The sequence below is a fragment of the Amblyomma mixtum genome, chromosome 2 (assembly GCF_055824585.1).
Source record: "Amblyomma mixtum isolate Tamu chromosome 2, ASM5582458v1, whole genome shotgun sequence".
Classification (NCBI taxonomy): Eukaryota; Metazoa; Arthropoda; class Arachnida; order Ixodida; family Ixodidae; genus Amblyomma; species Amblyomma mixtum.
Window position 1 is genome coordinate 291,069,801 of NC_143013.1, and position 16,160 is coordinate 291,085,960.

The 16,160-nt window shown below is 51.0% G+C and overlaps 1 protein-coding gene across 12 annotated transcripts in view; it reads right to left on the minus strand.

The window, feature by feature from the left end:
- unc-104 (kinesin family member unc-104) overlaps positions 1-16,160 on the minus strand; it is a 107,927-nt gene that overhangs the window by 57,850 nt on the left and 33,917 nt on the right. For 3 of the 12 annotated variants that reach the window (XM_089574360.1, XM_089574359.1, XM_089574357.1), the window contains exon 1: positions 10,997-12,114. The exons of 2 other annotated variants lie outside the window; for them this stretch is intronic. The gene's annotated coding sequence lies outside the window, so the exon portion shown is untranslated. Of the gene's footprint in view, positions 1-10,996; positions 13,545-16,160 lie in introns of those variants that run through there. 7 more of the 12 variants (XM_089574358.1, XM_089574353.1, XM_089574350.1 and 4 more) reach the window with 7 other exon arrangements.

The following is a 16,160-nucleotide window of genomic DNA, read 5'->3' on the forward strand; positions in this document are numbered from 1 at the left end:
CTGGTGCAGTCAAACATCGGGCTGTGGCGGTAGCGTTTCGACTGGTGGATTTAAGCGAGGCAGCTTACAAAGCATGCTCAACAGCCCAGAATGCACGTGCGCTCAGTCAAATCGTACAGTGAAAAGGTGTACAAAACATGCTATCGTGTATTGTGCGACATGAGAATAGAGAACAAAAATCATCTCCGTGTACGTAAGCCTACGAAGGAGTATATACAGATACTAAATTTTTTGCTTGCGTGTTTTCTTCTTTCAAATGATGCGAAAGACGTTGGCCTATATGGGTCACCCCGTGGTATTCGCCTATGGCCCCTAAATAATTTATAACTAAATTTCTTCTTGATACTGTTTCGGTTTCATCAGCCGAACGACGACTGCGACGTGTAGTTGGCGTTTAGGTTACGTGAGGTATGAAATTGCTGATACACCGTTTATTGTCATTCCAGCTCTTAAAGCAAGTATGGCTGTTGTAGTGAATTAAAACTACGTATCAGCGATTATATTCTAGTTTTTTTTTCGTGGCTCGCGTGACTTAAATACCGACTAGCCGTCGCTGACATCATTCAGTTGACGACACCCAGCCTGCCCCTCAAACCCGGCTATCCCCCCTCACCCCAACCCAACCCGGGAGGACTGGGAGGCGACCCTGCTCGGTTGCCACGACCTACAGGCCCAGCAAGCCTTAGTAGGGCGCGCCCGGGCGGCGGCCACCGCCACTGATGTCCCAAACTAGGGATCTCCCCCCAGAGCTTGTAAGGATCAGTCCCTTACGGGTTGATTCAAACATACCTCCGGTCCCTTCTTAATAAATGTTTTCACCACCACCACCACACCGACACACGAATACTGCGTGTGAACCATGTATTATAATGGCTAACACACACACACACACACACACACACACACACACACACACACACACACACACACACACACACACACACACACACACACACACACACACACACACACACACACACACACACACACACACACACACACACACACACACACACACACACACACACACACACACACACACACACACACACACACACACACACACACACACACACACACACACACACACACACACACACACACACACACACACACACACACACACACACACACACACACACACACACACACACACACACACACACACACACACACACACACACACACACACACACACACACACACACACACACACACACACACACACACACACACACACACACACACACACACACACACACACACACACACACACACACACACACACACACACACACACACACACACACACACACACACACACACACACACACACACACACACACACACACACACACACACACACACACACACACACACACACACACACACACACACACACACACACACACACACACACACCAAAGCCAAAGAGAAAGAGCCAAAGAAAGCACCGGAGTAACCACACGCAGGAACGACAACAACGACATTCAGGAAACGCGGACGACGCACGGAAAGACAACAACGGTCGCCTGCCTTTTTTATATAAACAATACGGATAAGCGCGCAGCAGAGCGTAAACAGCACCAACAACACACACACACACCTCAAAGAAGCTACAGCACCACAACGGCGGGGAAATGCTTTCACGCCGCTGCGAAGGAGAATGAGAACGACAAACAGGAGGGGGTGGGGGAAGCTTATTGGAACAGCGCTGTGCATACAACTAGCGCCCTCTGCCTGCAGCACCGATCTCCCGCCAAAGGTCGGTGCGTCGCGTTTGTTCAGCGACGGCAGACAAAACACACCAGGCGGCGCAGCGTGCTCTTGCGCAAAAGGCGCCGCTGACGTCGTCCTCCGAGCGAGCCGCCCGAACGCCCACGATGTGCGCGCGTGAATCGCTCGCCGCGGAGGCAATCGTCTCCGTAAAGGGACGTCAAACGGGGAGCCAATAACCGCGGCTGTTGTGTACTGCTCGCCCCCCCCCCGTGCCTGAACGCGGGGCGCGTCCAGAGAGCCGATATAACGGAGGGACGATGGAGAGATACCAAAGAGCTGTCTCTGGCGATAATGGGCCACGGAAACGGTGTATAGAAGAGAAAGAGGGAAAACGACCAGGCGAACCCAGCAAAGAAGTTTTACAGCTTCGCGTGACCCAAGTAAAAGGAAAGTTCGTATTCCAGAGTTAATTTGCGACCGAAATGGCGAAACTGTTTTTGCTCTTCGCTTCAAGACTTACTGACGTAGTACACAAGACGTCAGAAAATTACCAAACGAGACCGAGACCATTCAGATTTACCAAACGAGACCGAGACCGTTCAGATCAAATAAGGAAATTAATATGTGCGCGTAATTTGTATAATTTCTGAAATTATTTGGGGGAATGAGCTCACTTTCGACGTTTACTCCCTGACATAAGGTCTAACCTCACTGACCTCACCATCATAAAATGCTCAATTCGTGATTATGTGGTGCGCTTCGAGACCTTAACTTATTTTTAGTATTAAGATGGGCACGAAGAACTATTACAGATCGGGCAATATATTCAATAAGTGTTCCATTTATGAAGAGCAATTGTCCCTTATATGAGTGAAGACATGCCATATAAGATTCCGGGAGTTTTCATAAACTCCCCATAAACGGAAGAAGAGCTAAATAGAAGAGCACAAATATGACCATATATAGGAGTATTTTGCTTAATATAAGGTTCCTCCTTCCCATATCTCGCCGTATCTTCGGTAACATATGGCTATATATAGCAGTATATGGCGACGTGTAAGCTCTTCCCAGGGCCATATCTGTTCGTATTTCTGCTCGTTTATAGCCATATATGACCGTATAAAACAGCCGTATATAAATTATACCTGGACCATACCTGTAACTTCTGTAAGAAACTACCAAATTAAATAACAAAACAACGCTAACAGTACTGGACAGATTTAACATAGCGCGATCAGTGATCCGCTACTGCGGTCCGCTTCCGCGCGGTTCCATCTGCGCATGCGCAGTTCGAGCCTCGTGGTAGAGCCCACGCACATATGGCGCCTCGCAGAAGCAAAATAAATGCGCAGACCACCATTAGAGCTCACCTAATAGGCGCTCCCTGACCTCTCGCACGCAAAATCCAACCGATAAATTATTCAGGCAAATCCAATAGTACGATATTGTAAAGAATAACCACAGGCTTTTGCATACTTAACATGCATACATGATTGTGTTTGTACCGCAGAAAAAGAAAAGGCGTGGTCGACAGCCCTTTGCTGGTCCTACCCATAAATAAGAACACCTGAGGGTTGTACGAAGTGCAGCCTTTTGTACTGTCCAGTTTCGATAATAAAGTGGGCTGCAAGAACAGCTAGATTAAAGTGAAAGAGAACAAAGAAAATAAGCCTGACTGAGCACCACTTTTCAAGTGGCGGTCTCAGCGAACGGACAACGCCCTCCGAATCATATCGCTGGGGTCCAATCAATAGAATTTTAGTGCTTATTAAGAACTTCAGATTCCATTTGCTTGGATTCTTTTGTGTGCGCGATTCTTTTTTCCTGTACCTGCTATTTTTGTGCAATATTTCGTAGCGAGTGCGCAACGGCTTACGCAGAACGCACGCGGTCATAAAGTCATCGATCGGCTTTTCGCAGGTACAGTGTCTGCGAGCTCGGTTCAAACACGAACCTTTCCCTGGAAGGTTGCTCGCTATTTAAAGAAAATTGGTTCAATGACTTCGGCACGCTGCGTGTGCCGTAACGTAAAGGTTTATTCACTCTGTTCCCACTTCGCCTATCTTCGCGGTCGAAAGGTATTTGTTGACGCATTTTATATAACTTTAGCTTCTCGAAAGTGAGGATACTTCGCTGGAACTACTAAAGCGTTTTATGTAACCCTACCTGCTTAAGAAGTGCACTCGCCTGCCGTGTTTCTATAAATAACTAGAGAAAGAGCTTCTCACCCCTCCTCGTTCACTCAACTCGCCCTCTCAAACTGTAAGCGAGTTTGTGTTTAAATCTCAAAAAGGCTCAAAAGATGTTTAAGGCTCAAAAAAGCAGGCGTAGGTAAATACAGGATGCCACAGCACCTGTCGGATATTTGTGCGGATATGGAGGCCTACAGTGTTATTTTTAATTCTCCCGTTTAAATGAAGTCTAAATTACTGTAGCGAACGGCTTCATAAGAAGAGCACTAAACGATTTTCTGCTAGCATGGTGTAATTTCTTCTAAAAATTAGAGTTCGGCATCACGTGACCATTTCCACAGCATTTTGCGTGTTTTGATTAAATTTCTTTTCTAAGAACGCGTTATTAATAGTATGTATTTCTCGCGCTATCGGCCGGTGACGTCATTCGGGATGGCACGGTATCCCCGCTAAAGCAAAACGTTCTCTCTCAGCGTTATCCCTGAAGTGAAGTCGAGAGATTTGGATGAGTTCGGTTTCTTTTCTCGGTACAAAGAGTAAACGAGACTAACTGACAAGACTATCGCCCCGACCTTGTTTTTTGTACATATTAAAAAGACAAAAAAAAATGGAGGGGACACTTAGACTCCGCCTTAAGGGCATGACGCGATATCTTCAACGGGTTAATGCCCACATGTACAGAATTCGTCATTCTGTACTTAGCATTCATAGATCCCTGCATGGAAGTCCTCATACCACTCCTGGCGCAGTGGTGCAGCGGTTAAGCGAGACGCCACTGCGCCAGGAGTGGTAGGTGCTGCCTCAGGCGGGAATTGCGCGAACCAGGTTGCTCTTAGCAACCGCTCACGACCAATAATTAATTTAACTGCCGTCTGCCGCGATGCGCAGTTTGTTCACAATCCGGTGGGCAGGCTGTGATGAAGGCACAAGGGTATTTGGCATACGGGGCCCACCTGCCTCCTATAGGTTGCTTTTCTGGGGATTTTCGTGGATTTTTCGCTCACGGTCCACGACGGCGACGCTGGATTTTCTGCGATACGAGCACCTTAACGCTATCGCGTTAGATGTGACAATAAATGGAGTGAGCTATATGTGTTATTGACTTTTGTGTAATCTAAGGCCTAACGTCCTTTCGACAGAGGACTTCGACTTCAGCATTGTTCGCAAGCAAGCAGTGAAGCACGCGGGAAGCAGACGCTCCGAAATAAGAAACCTAACGCAAATCTGATCCCATTGCCTTTGCCGTCAGACAGCCTCAAGAGACACGTCGTGACATTAATTCGCCGAAATCACACACACACTCGACAGACATCGCATATCGTACGCTACAAATTGTAGGTCACCCCGGCGCACCAAAATGTTTACACAGACGTGGCTACCTTCGCCCCTCCCAACGACAGAAAAATCAATAAAAAGTACGCACAATGCACAGCCGCCCATTCTATAACCACACAGGCACTCTCATACAACCACCTCCTCCTCAGACCCTACCAGATGGAGCGAGTGGACCACTCAACCAGAGCCTACACAACCACTCTTGTGACTACTCTTGGAACGTGAAATCCATCATGTTCTGCAGAAAGAGAAGGTTCAATTCGTAGTACAGACGCCCGCATTGTTCTGATATATTTTTCTGTCACTTATCTTCCTATGGATGCGTTCATTTATTAATATAGGGATATATTGTTTGTAGCACTTGATTTTTCTCTTTACATTGCCCTTTTCATTATTCATGTGTTTACCCTAACTCCATCCATGGCCCGTCACCCGCTTACGTATTGCCTTCAGACTTTTACGGAAACGATAAATTAATTCAGTGAACGAGAAAAATCTTTCTACTCAGTTCCCACTTCGGACCACCCCTGCCTTCCTCCTAGAACACCGGGCGTGACAGGAAAGAAAATAAGGCCATCAAGCAAATGCGAAACCACCTGCTAAACTATCTTTCAACTCTCGATCTACCCTAGAGGACGTTAAAACGTACACGAACCGATCTAGGCTGGCTGGTTCATTAATCAACGAGCGCAAACAGACACACGCACTAAGTGCGACAAGCCCAGTGTGCCGAAGCACCATCATCAACAATACACCGAGCAAACGTTCGCGAAAACGTTCCTATTTTTTTCTTTTCCTCAATAAATTCAGGTCCATATGTTACGCGTATCGAACACACAGCTGCTGCGCACTACACTCGAGGATTTTTTTCCGGAAAACAACAAAGTGTATTGCCTCGAAACTCTTCGCTCCCCTGTCCATGGAGCGTAAGAGGACAATAGGGGAAGAGTATAAGGCGAGCAAATAAACGGGGGCAGGGGAGGAAGAGAGGGTTAACATTTTTACCGAGTGCGGTTCTTCGAACGAAGAAGGATCATAGTCGGGGCGGGTTGGGACAGAGAGGATGGGGAGGAGGAGGAGGAGGGGAGAGAGAGAGATGAGATTCCTCGAATGAAAGGAAGGGTAGAGCGGGAGCGATGTGGGAGAGGGCCAAGAAGGAAAAAGAAGTTCCAAGGGAATCGAAGGCCTGAGCCAGTGCATGCCCTTTAGGGCGGCGACGCCTACGCGAATCTTAGCGCCTCGGACGAGCGGAGAACGGCGGACGAAGCAGAGCGCAGCAGCGAGCGCTTTCCTTTTTTCGCCTTAACGGTCCGTCGACGCATCTGTCATGGGGGCAGCCCTGCGCTATAAGCCTCAGTGACGCCGCGCAGCGGTAAGGAAGCTGGCCGCGTGCAAAGGCACGTCCGTCCGTCCTCCTTCCTCCCTTCAGCGCTGCGTACGCACCACACGCGCGCGCGCAATATGATGACGCAACAGCTGCGCCATCCCTTTCTTGGATGAATCTGTGTTTCGTGATGTCCACGAATTACGAAGCATGCGGTAGCAAATGAAGCTACTTTTGAAGTTTTCTGTGATGACTGACCTTCTGGGAAGTAGCAGTAGTAGTAAGTGATTTTATTACATGATAAATGGAAGGAAAAAGATTGTTGCTAGCCCCGGCACCTGCCATCACTGCTGGAAGCACCTGAGCTGGGGCAGCGGAAATAAAGGGATAGCAGGCAGTGTGTAGAAATGAAATGAAAGAGGTGAGGGGATAGTAGAAAGGACAGGGGAGAGGTACACTGGGCGGTAAATCTATTTACATATTAACATATTAACATATATACAGGTCGCACGCGGCAGGTAACATTTATGAGACACAGATGGAGAATTTCCGACATAATGAAGGTTAAACTCGCTTAATCTCGCCAACAACTTAAGGCTGATCCCACGGTAGTTCAGTGTTTAGGGCGCTTAGCCATACTGAGCAGGAGGACTCGGGTTCGATATCGACAGCGTGCCGATGGAGGCGAAACGAAAATGCGACCGTGTGCTGCATGATGTCAGTGCACGTTAAAGAACCCCAGGTGGTCTAAATTAATTCGGTGTCCTTCGTTACGGCGGCCTTCATAGCCGATGAGCCGTTCTGGGACATTAAACCCTACACTATAAAATCCCCCCCCCCCTTGTTTTCCTTAAAACCTTCGCCCCACACCGCAACACCACCGTGTAGCCAAGAAATAGCAGGCTTAAAAAGGACAGCCTGCTCTCTGATTAGTGCAATCTGCGACAGGGTAGCTGACCGCCGCGGAATATGCGCAAATAATACACAAACACCATCGAAATTCGATGGAGGCGAAATTATAGACGGTCGGGTACTGTGCGATGTAGTGCACGTTAAAGAACGCCAGGTGGTCGAAATTTCCCGAGCCCCTTCACTACAGCGTCCCTCATAGCCCCAGTCGCTTTGGGACGTTAAACCACCATAAACAAAACACCACTCATCGAGAACCAAACAAGACGTCAGCACTGTTCACACGCCGCATTCACTTTCGCCGTTCACATGAGCACGAAAATAATGCATTCATCAGCATACTAAGCGCTTTCCGAGAGGACCAAGAAAAGGTGGCGCATGGTAGTCCTGCAAATCAAATACGAACAGAAACCCCGGTGTACTCCCATACTTTCCTGTATTTTCTTCCCTCTTCTTCAGACACTCGATCACAACCCGCTACGGTGGTCGAGTGGCTGCGACATTAGGCAATTGTTCGCGGGATCGAAGGTCGCGGAATCGAATGCCACCATTTATAAGGAGGCGAAATGCACAGAACACACACCCTGCGCTATGCTGGCCGAAATCACTCCGGGGCCCTCCAGTACGGCGCCCCTCAAATCCCAGATGATCCTTTGGGACGTTAATCCCGCCATACCGTATCGTACCATATCATAACATACAACAGACACCAGATTCACTTGAACCTCCGCTACTATAGCAGTGCACGCAACTAACGGGATGAAAGCCTCTCTCAAACGCGCCAGAAAATTGCGAGGACGGGCCATGACGGGGCCCGCCTGGGGGTGATTATATTACATAGGCACCCAAGACTACATAATAATATCACGCTGCCGGCGCCTTATCTCATGCTGCGCAAGCCGAAATGAAATTTAGAACGCGTTATGCGTGGGCGTCAAGTGCATAGTGTTTTATTGGATTTGTATCGAGCAACAATTTTCGGCTAAGCGCGCCACATTCCTACAGCGACGAAACTGGTAGCTACGCAGAAATCGGCGCCATATACACTGACGTGAGATAAGACGCTTCAGCTGAAAAAACAATCTTTCGAGTTTTTATCCCCGCCGCCGTTCAACCATTGTGCAATATACTACAAGCCAATATGGCGAAAAAAGGTTTTGTCCCGGCCCCATAGCTATAGAGTTTTTTTTTTTTTTTTTTATCGCGTCACCGTCGGCAGCGACGTCGCGGAGAAAGGACGCCCTCCTAGCACGGTCAAATCTTGATGAACCAACATTTACTTCGACAAGGGGGCCTTTGCCCTGCAGTGAGCGTAGTCTGGCTGATGATAACAAAGCTGCATCATGACAGCGATGTCGATTATAGAACTGCGCTCATTCCTCTCCAGCCATTTAGTTCTATACTACTATACATAAAACGCCATTAGTGGGCTTTTCCTCCAGCGACGTAGCATTGACTAGGTGAGAGGGAAAGTTTTCGAGGAGCTGAGGGAAGTTTTCGATCACTGACAGCTATAATAAAAAAGGCGGCATTCGAGAAATCCTTGCCAGGTTTGGTTTATGGAGGTTTAACGTCCCAAAGCGACTCAGGCTATGAGGGACGTCGCAGTGAAGGGCTCCGAAAAGCCGTAGTGAAGGGCTCCGGAAATTTCGACCACATCGCGCATTATACACAGACCTCCATCGAAATTCGATCGCCGAGGCCGGGATCGAACCCCCGTCTTCCGTGTCAGCATCCGAGCGCCATAACTACCGAGCCACCGCGGCGGATAAAAGTTTCACGCACTCGGCAGGATCCTGCCGGCGGCGGATATAATAGCGGGGGAAGGCGGGCGGAAATAGCAACGCGGCATGAAACGCAAGCGTTGCAACCGGCGTCGCATAGAACGCACAGTAGCGTTCTACAGAACGCGTGCACAGACCGCCATGCGCGGATGCAGCAGATACCATGTTGTACAACGTTATTAATGCGAAAGCATTATATGTTCCATTAGCACAACAGCCAAGGCCCACCGTCCGTCTTCTATGACACGAAATTCGGAGGATATCAGAACATCTTTTGACGCTTCGGTCGCGCGTATATCGTGGCCAACGCATCTGTGCCTGACCACCATGCATTGCTTGGGCATGTGGATCAAGATTTTCCCCTGCCAGCGTCCGGCCCGCCGCGGTGGTTTAGTAGTTAGGGTGCTCGGCTATTTAGCCGGAGTTGCCGAGTTCGGAGCCGGCCGCAGAGGCCGAGTTTCAATGGAGGCGAAACAAAAGGCGCACGTGTGCTGTACGATGTCAGTGCACGTTGTCATTGCGACTGAAAGAAGGATGAAAAGGAAATTGCACGGTTCTGCCAACTGGCTCGAGCCGAGCCACAATCGCTGCCACGTGCAGACAGAGGAGTTGAAAGACATGGGAGGAAAGAGTGAAAGAACAGATGCGCGTCGCAACAACCGCGTCCGCCGAAGCGACACCCCTCTCTTGAGTGCACGTTAAAGATCCACTTCAAAGATCCCCAGATTAAACACTCCGGAGCCCTCCACTACGGCACTTCTTTCTTCCTTATCTCATTCCCTCCTTTATCCCTTCCCTTAGGGCGCTGTTCAGGTGAGACAATTACGAGACGTGAGGCAATTACTGCCCCAATTCCTATCCTCAAAAACCGATTTCCAGCGTCCGACCCAGCGTCCGACTCCAGGTGGCCCCACAGTGCAATCAAGCTGTATATGTTCATCTGTACCTGCTGCAATTGTACTACATACAATGCTAGACGTAAGCAGTCTTATCTACCAATTTTTTATTATTTGCACCGCGCAACAATTCTCGGCTACGAGCGCCACATACCTATCGTGACGAAATGAGAAGTTGCGCAGAAATGCCCGTCATATAAGGGTGGCTTGAGATACCACGTGTGGCGAAATCAGACGACTCATGTCTGGATATCCAGCGGCAGTTCATCCATTACAGAATATACGCGCCACTATGTCGAAAAAGGTCTTTCGTACCGGCCTCATCGCAAAACAAGCATACCGTCGACGTCGTCAGCTATGCAGCGACGACGCGAAGAACAGACATACAACCTGCACAAAACTTGACGAACAAACTTTAATCTTATTCGATAACGCATAACATATTAGTGACGTTAAGGCGGCATATATCGCATCTAACGCAGCATCAAACAATCATTCAAGAATACAACACAGAGCCCCTCTCAGTCAATGTAGTACACTGTATGAGCCTGCTACGTGCGACTGGCACAGAGGGCGACGTTGCCGCTGCCATGGAACTCCCCGAAGGTATCATCGAGTCCAGGGTGCTGTCTTTCAAGTGCAGATGGAACAATATGCCGCGCCGTTCGACTTCTGTGCCCACGTAGCGACGGGCAGTAAAGGACATGCTTCACCCCCGCACCGGACTTGTATCACCGCTGTCCGTTGGCAGCAGAGTCGACGGCTATGCAGGATCGAACAACGGACAGCAGCCACGACGCATCCCGAAGGATCGCTCAAGCAAACGCTGCATCTCACCAGGGGCCGAGGTCTAGCCGTTGCGGCGGGACTGATCGCCCTAGCAGACGGGCAGCGGCAGCGTATGCGCGGCCTCGCTGTCCATGGAACTCGGCGGAGCCCTGGTGCGTTGAATGGCTTCCACATTGCCGAAACAACGGACGGCAGCCACCAAGGAATGGCCGCGTCGCACCTCGAAGGGTTGACGGCGTCGGACCGGACTCTGGAGAGACGCTGCCTCCATAGCCAGCGTCAAAGAGGTCACTGCCGTCCAACCCGCCGCAGTCGCTGCATTTTAAGTAGCAGCCGAAGCTGAGGTAACGCACATCAGCAAGGGCTGAGTCTTCGCCGTCACCAGGGGACAGGTCGCCTTTGCAGACGGGCAGCGGTCGCACATGCCAGGCCTCGCTGTCCATGGTAGCAGCCGTTGTGGAACACCGTCGCCTCTTGCTGCGTTGCATCGCTTCTACGTCGCCGAAACAACGGACGGCAGCCACCAAGGAACAGCCGCGTCGCACCTCGAAGGGTTGACGGCGTCGGACCGGACTCTGGAGAGACGCTGCCTCCATAGCCAGCGTCAAAGAGGTCACTGCCGTCCAACCCGCCGCAGTCGCTGCATTTTAAGTAGCAGCCGAAGCTGAGGTAACGTACATCAGCACGAGCTGAGTCCTCGCCGTCACCAGGGGACAGGTCGCTTTTGCAGACGGGCAGCGGTCGCGCATGCCAAGCCTCGCTGTCCATGCCAGAAGCCGTTGTGGAACACCGTCGCCCCTTGCTGCGTTGCATCGCTTCTACGTGGCCTGTTCTGTCTGCAGCTTGCGTCACAAACCCACGTGGCACGCGCTGGGTGTTTCTCAACTCCGCGTGGAGACTAACGTGTCCTGGAATGGTTCTGCTACCTCTTTGTTGGGACCCGCATAGAGGTCGATTTCTTCTTCTCAAGGCAGCCTTCGCTACCCAGGTGGCGCTGCGATTGTTATATCGCGTAAGGTGATTGTATGGTCGCCAGGACGCTGGCATCGAGGTCTGTCGCTAAACGGGACTGCCGCCGACAGCAACTAGGGTCGCGACAAAAGCTATACTGCTATAGAAAGCGCGCACAGCATCGTAACAGGCCGGCGACTTGACTAGACCACACTCCGAACTAAGGCAAAAAAAAAATGCTAAGGCTTAGCTTTGGTTAAGCCTGGGTAATTGAGAAAGCAATATTCCCTTGGCTACGCTATGTGTTTCGCTTATGGGTGGTGCACATTGCTAATGTCCGTGTGTACCCAAGAAATTAAAGGCCATATTTAGACGTTTCCAAACTTTTATTCATTCTCAGATTATTTTTTTTATAGCGAAGTCTAGCTGCGGCGCGCTGAAGAGCCGACTTGGTGCCCCAGCGTCCGAAGTCTTCCATAGCTATTCCGAAGAACCGGCGAGCAGGCGCTACTTTTCTCTACATCCGATAGCGATCACCGCAGCAAGGCCTGCAAGCTCTTGCAACTTGTATGACGTCAATCGCTTGCCGCCGTTCGCAGGTGGTAGACCGGCCGCGAAGTTCTAGCAGCGGCGCCCTGAAGAGCCGACTTGGTATCCCATCTCTCGCTCTGGTATGACGTCAGTAGTCACATTACCGACCGCCAACTGTCGTTCGGCCGCGAAGTCTAGCTGCGGCGCGCTGAAGAGCCGACTTGGTGCCCCATCTCTCGCTCTGGTATGACGTCAGTAGTCACATGACCGACCTCCGACCGTGAAGGGTAGGCTGCGGTACCGCGAAGAGGCGACACCTGGCGTAGTATTGCTTTCGCAATAAAAGGGCGCTCGGCTCGGCGTTCGTCGTTTTGCGTGCCGCACATGACTTCCCGAGCATTCTGTGCTCGTTCTAGTACTCGCTCCCGTATTTTTCAATTATATCGCACTACATGGGCTTGCCAAAAGCAAACAGCAGCGGCAAACATAACGAATCCCAACAAAGAGGAGTGGGAGCCTCCGCTGCACAGCCCTGAAAGTCGATCAGCTGCAGATGGTCGAGAGAGTCGCTTAGTTCAATACAGTCAAGGTCACCGTGTCTGGAGATTTCACCTTCATTTGACCTTCAGATAAAGCAAATGACAGGAAAGGCGCATAACTGACCCCCTGGGAAAGTGGACACCTCAGTCGCACTTTAAGCTGCGAAACCGAAGAGCGAGAGCTTCGAAAGCAAAGGAAAGGCGCAGAACTGGCTCCCAGCGACAGTGGACACCTCTGTCATGCTTTAAGCTACGTGGCGGTAGTGACAGATTGGCGCTGCATGCGTTGACATTGACAACGCTGTGGTAGAAACGCGTTCATTGTGTTCATTGGCGTTGGCGTTGAAGTTTTACACTGCGATGAGTTGAATGTATGTACGCATAAACAGGCTCCCTGGATCAGTGGACGCCTGAATCGCGCTTTGAGGTACTTTGGGCGGTGAGAGAGATGTGGCCTGCATTCGTTAGCGCTGGCAACGTTGTTGAAGACACGTGACACTGCAGGAATAGGCCGCAGTTTTCACTGGGCGAGCAAATACGCGATCAGGTTGGCAGGGCGGGCGCTCTGCCTATCGTGTCCGGAACGCACACAACGTTACAGACGCCAAGCCGCACGCACGATACACCACTGCTTTCGCTTCTCTAACCAGGTCTCTCTCTCTCTCTCTCTCTCTCTCTCTCTCTCACACACACACGCACGCGCGCCGCTGGCATTTATCGTAATGTGACTATATAGTAATCCCTTCGCATTAAAAAGACCCAGAATATCTCATCTTCGGGGATCACCACAACCACTCCTTGAAGGAAGGGGATAGAAGGAGTGAAAGAGGAAAGATCAGCCGCACAGGATGGATCATTTCGACCACTGAGGTGACATGCACAGACACAGACACCGCTTCTGCGCAAGGTCGTATTGAGCGTTACGCCTCCATTTAAACGCGGCCGGAGCGGCCAGGATTTCTTCCCGCGTTCTCGGGCACAGCAACCAAACGCCGCAACCAATAAACTGCCACAGTTGTTCCATGCATGGAGGTGAGGTGGAAACTATATTCATTTGTACCAAGCATCAATTTAGGGCTCAGGGCATCATATTCCTGCGGCTATCTAATTGGCAATTGCGGGGAAATCCACGTTATACGCGCTCATAGTGGGTGCACGCACCAACGTTCAGACACTAAATAATATACAAGCCAATACCCGAAAAAAGCTCTCGGGCCCCTTTCAGGCAATGCGTAAGATAGAACGTGCAAGTAAACGTTATAAACAAATATTTACTACGTCAGGGAATGATATACATTTCACGGAAATCAAGACAGAATACAAAAAATTCGCACCATTCCCTCAACTCCTCGTCTCCCCAAAACTACACGCACAGCGCTATGTACGCGCTGATCAAAGGATCGAGTATTCTACCGCCAGCGGCATTGTCCACCGAGGGTTCGCAGAGTCCAGCGACAGCCATTAGTCCCATGTGTTATGCAGCACGGTCAGTTGGTGCCAAACCAGCTCTGAGGAACCGGGCACATCACGCCACACAGTTTCTCGACGCACTCTGTCGAGCAGCAAAGCACTCGGAGACAACGATCACTTCGTCATCGGTGGCCCACCGTCGATGGCCTGGGAGGACCGCAGGACGGACAGATCACACCAAGGAGCGCCCACGTCGCACCACAAAAGGTCATCGGTTGCGAGCCTGTGACGCTGTCACCATGGCCACCGTCGAACCAGTCGTCGCTGTTGACGCTGCTGTCGGAAGTCAGTGCAGCATTGCGCTGTACTACCTCAGGAGAGGATGGGGTCTTACCATCAGCAGCGGACTGGTCGGCGGCGGCGTCCTCCTGCGTTGCATCCCTTCCACATCGCCGAAGCCACGGACAGCACCCACCAAGGCACGGCCACGTCGGTGACGGACGAAGTGCGCGTTCAGGTAACGCTGAACCTCAGCAGGGGCCGAGGTCTCGCCGTCGCCACGGAACTAAACGCCCTGGTAGACTGGTAGCGGCCGCGTAGGCGAGACCTCGCTGTATATGGTCGTGGAACACCGTCGCCTCTTGCTGCGTTGCTTCGCTTCCACGTCGCCGAAACCACGGACGGCAGCAACCAAGGAACGGCCGCGTCGCACCTCGAAAGGTTGACGACGTCGGACCGGAGTCTGGAGAGACGCTGCCTCCATAGCCGGCGTCAAAGAGGTCACTGCCGTCCAACCCGCCGTAGTCGTTGCCTTTTAAGTAGCAGGCGAAGCTGAGGGAAAGGTGTACTTCAGCACGAGCTGAGTCCTCGCCGTCACCAGGGGACAGGTCGCTTTCGCACACGGGCAGCGGTCGCTCATGCAACGCCTCGCTGTCCATGGTAGCAGCCGTTGTGGAGCACCGTCGCCCCTTGCTGCGTTGCATCGCTTCTACGTCGCCTGTTCTGCCTGCTAGCGTCACAAACCCACGTGGCGTGCGCTGGGTACTTTTCACCTCCGCGTGGAGACTGACGTGGCTTGGAATGATTGGGGAAAGGCTCTATCTACTGCTGCCCCTTTGTTAAGGTTCGCGTGGATATCGTTTTCCTCGCACTACAGAGTTCTAGACGGGGGTACTTCGCACTCACGGCAGCCTGCGCTACCCAGGAGGCGCTGCGATTTTAAGGCGAAAGCCTTTAATGGCTCCTTCTCCCGTACGTCCGGCGTTACATCCAAGTCCTGGGGTGACTCTTAGACGAACGCAGCTAACGTCATCAAACGGATTATGGGTGTCCACCGAGATATGTGAGACAGTTACTGCGTAAGTTGCTTTCCTCAAACACAATCTTCACATTCTTCATTACGGCCCCTCTTTCTCCCTTCCTCTATGGTGCTGTTCGGGTGTCCACCGAGATGGCAGAGAATTATTGCCTCATTGCCTTTCCTCAAAAATGCGTTGCGTTCAAAGGTGTTTCCAACGGGCAAGGCATCGCGCCGAGCGGGCGATGGCTTTCCCTGGACTCCCTGGCAGCGTTGCAACACGCTGGCGTGTTGCACTCCTAAAGGCGAAAGCTTAGGCGTCAGTAATTAATAATTAGTCATTAATTAGTAATTACCTATTACTTATCAATTAGTCAGTGATCAGGTGTGACGTCATCCAGTGGTGACGTCACCAGTGCCATAGAGGCAGGCAAAGTGGTACGGAAAACGCTTTCGCCTCCACGCACTTTAGACAGTCAAAGTG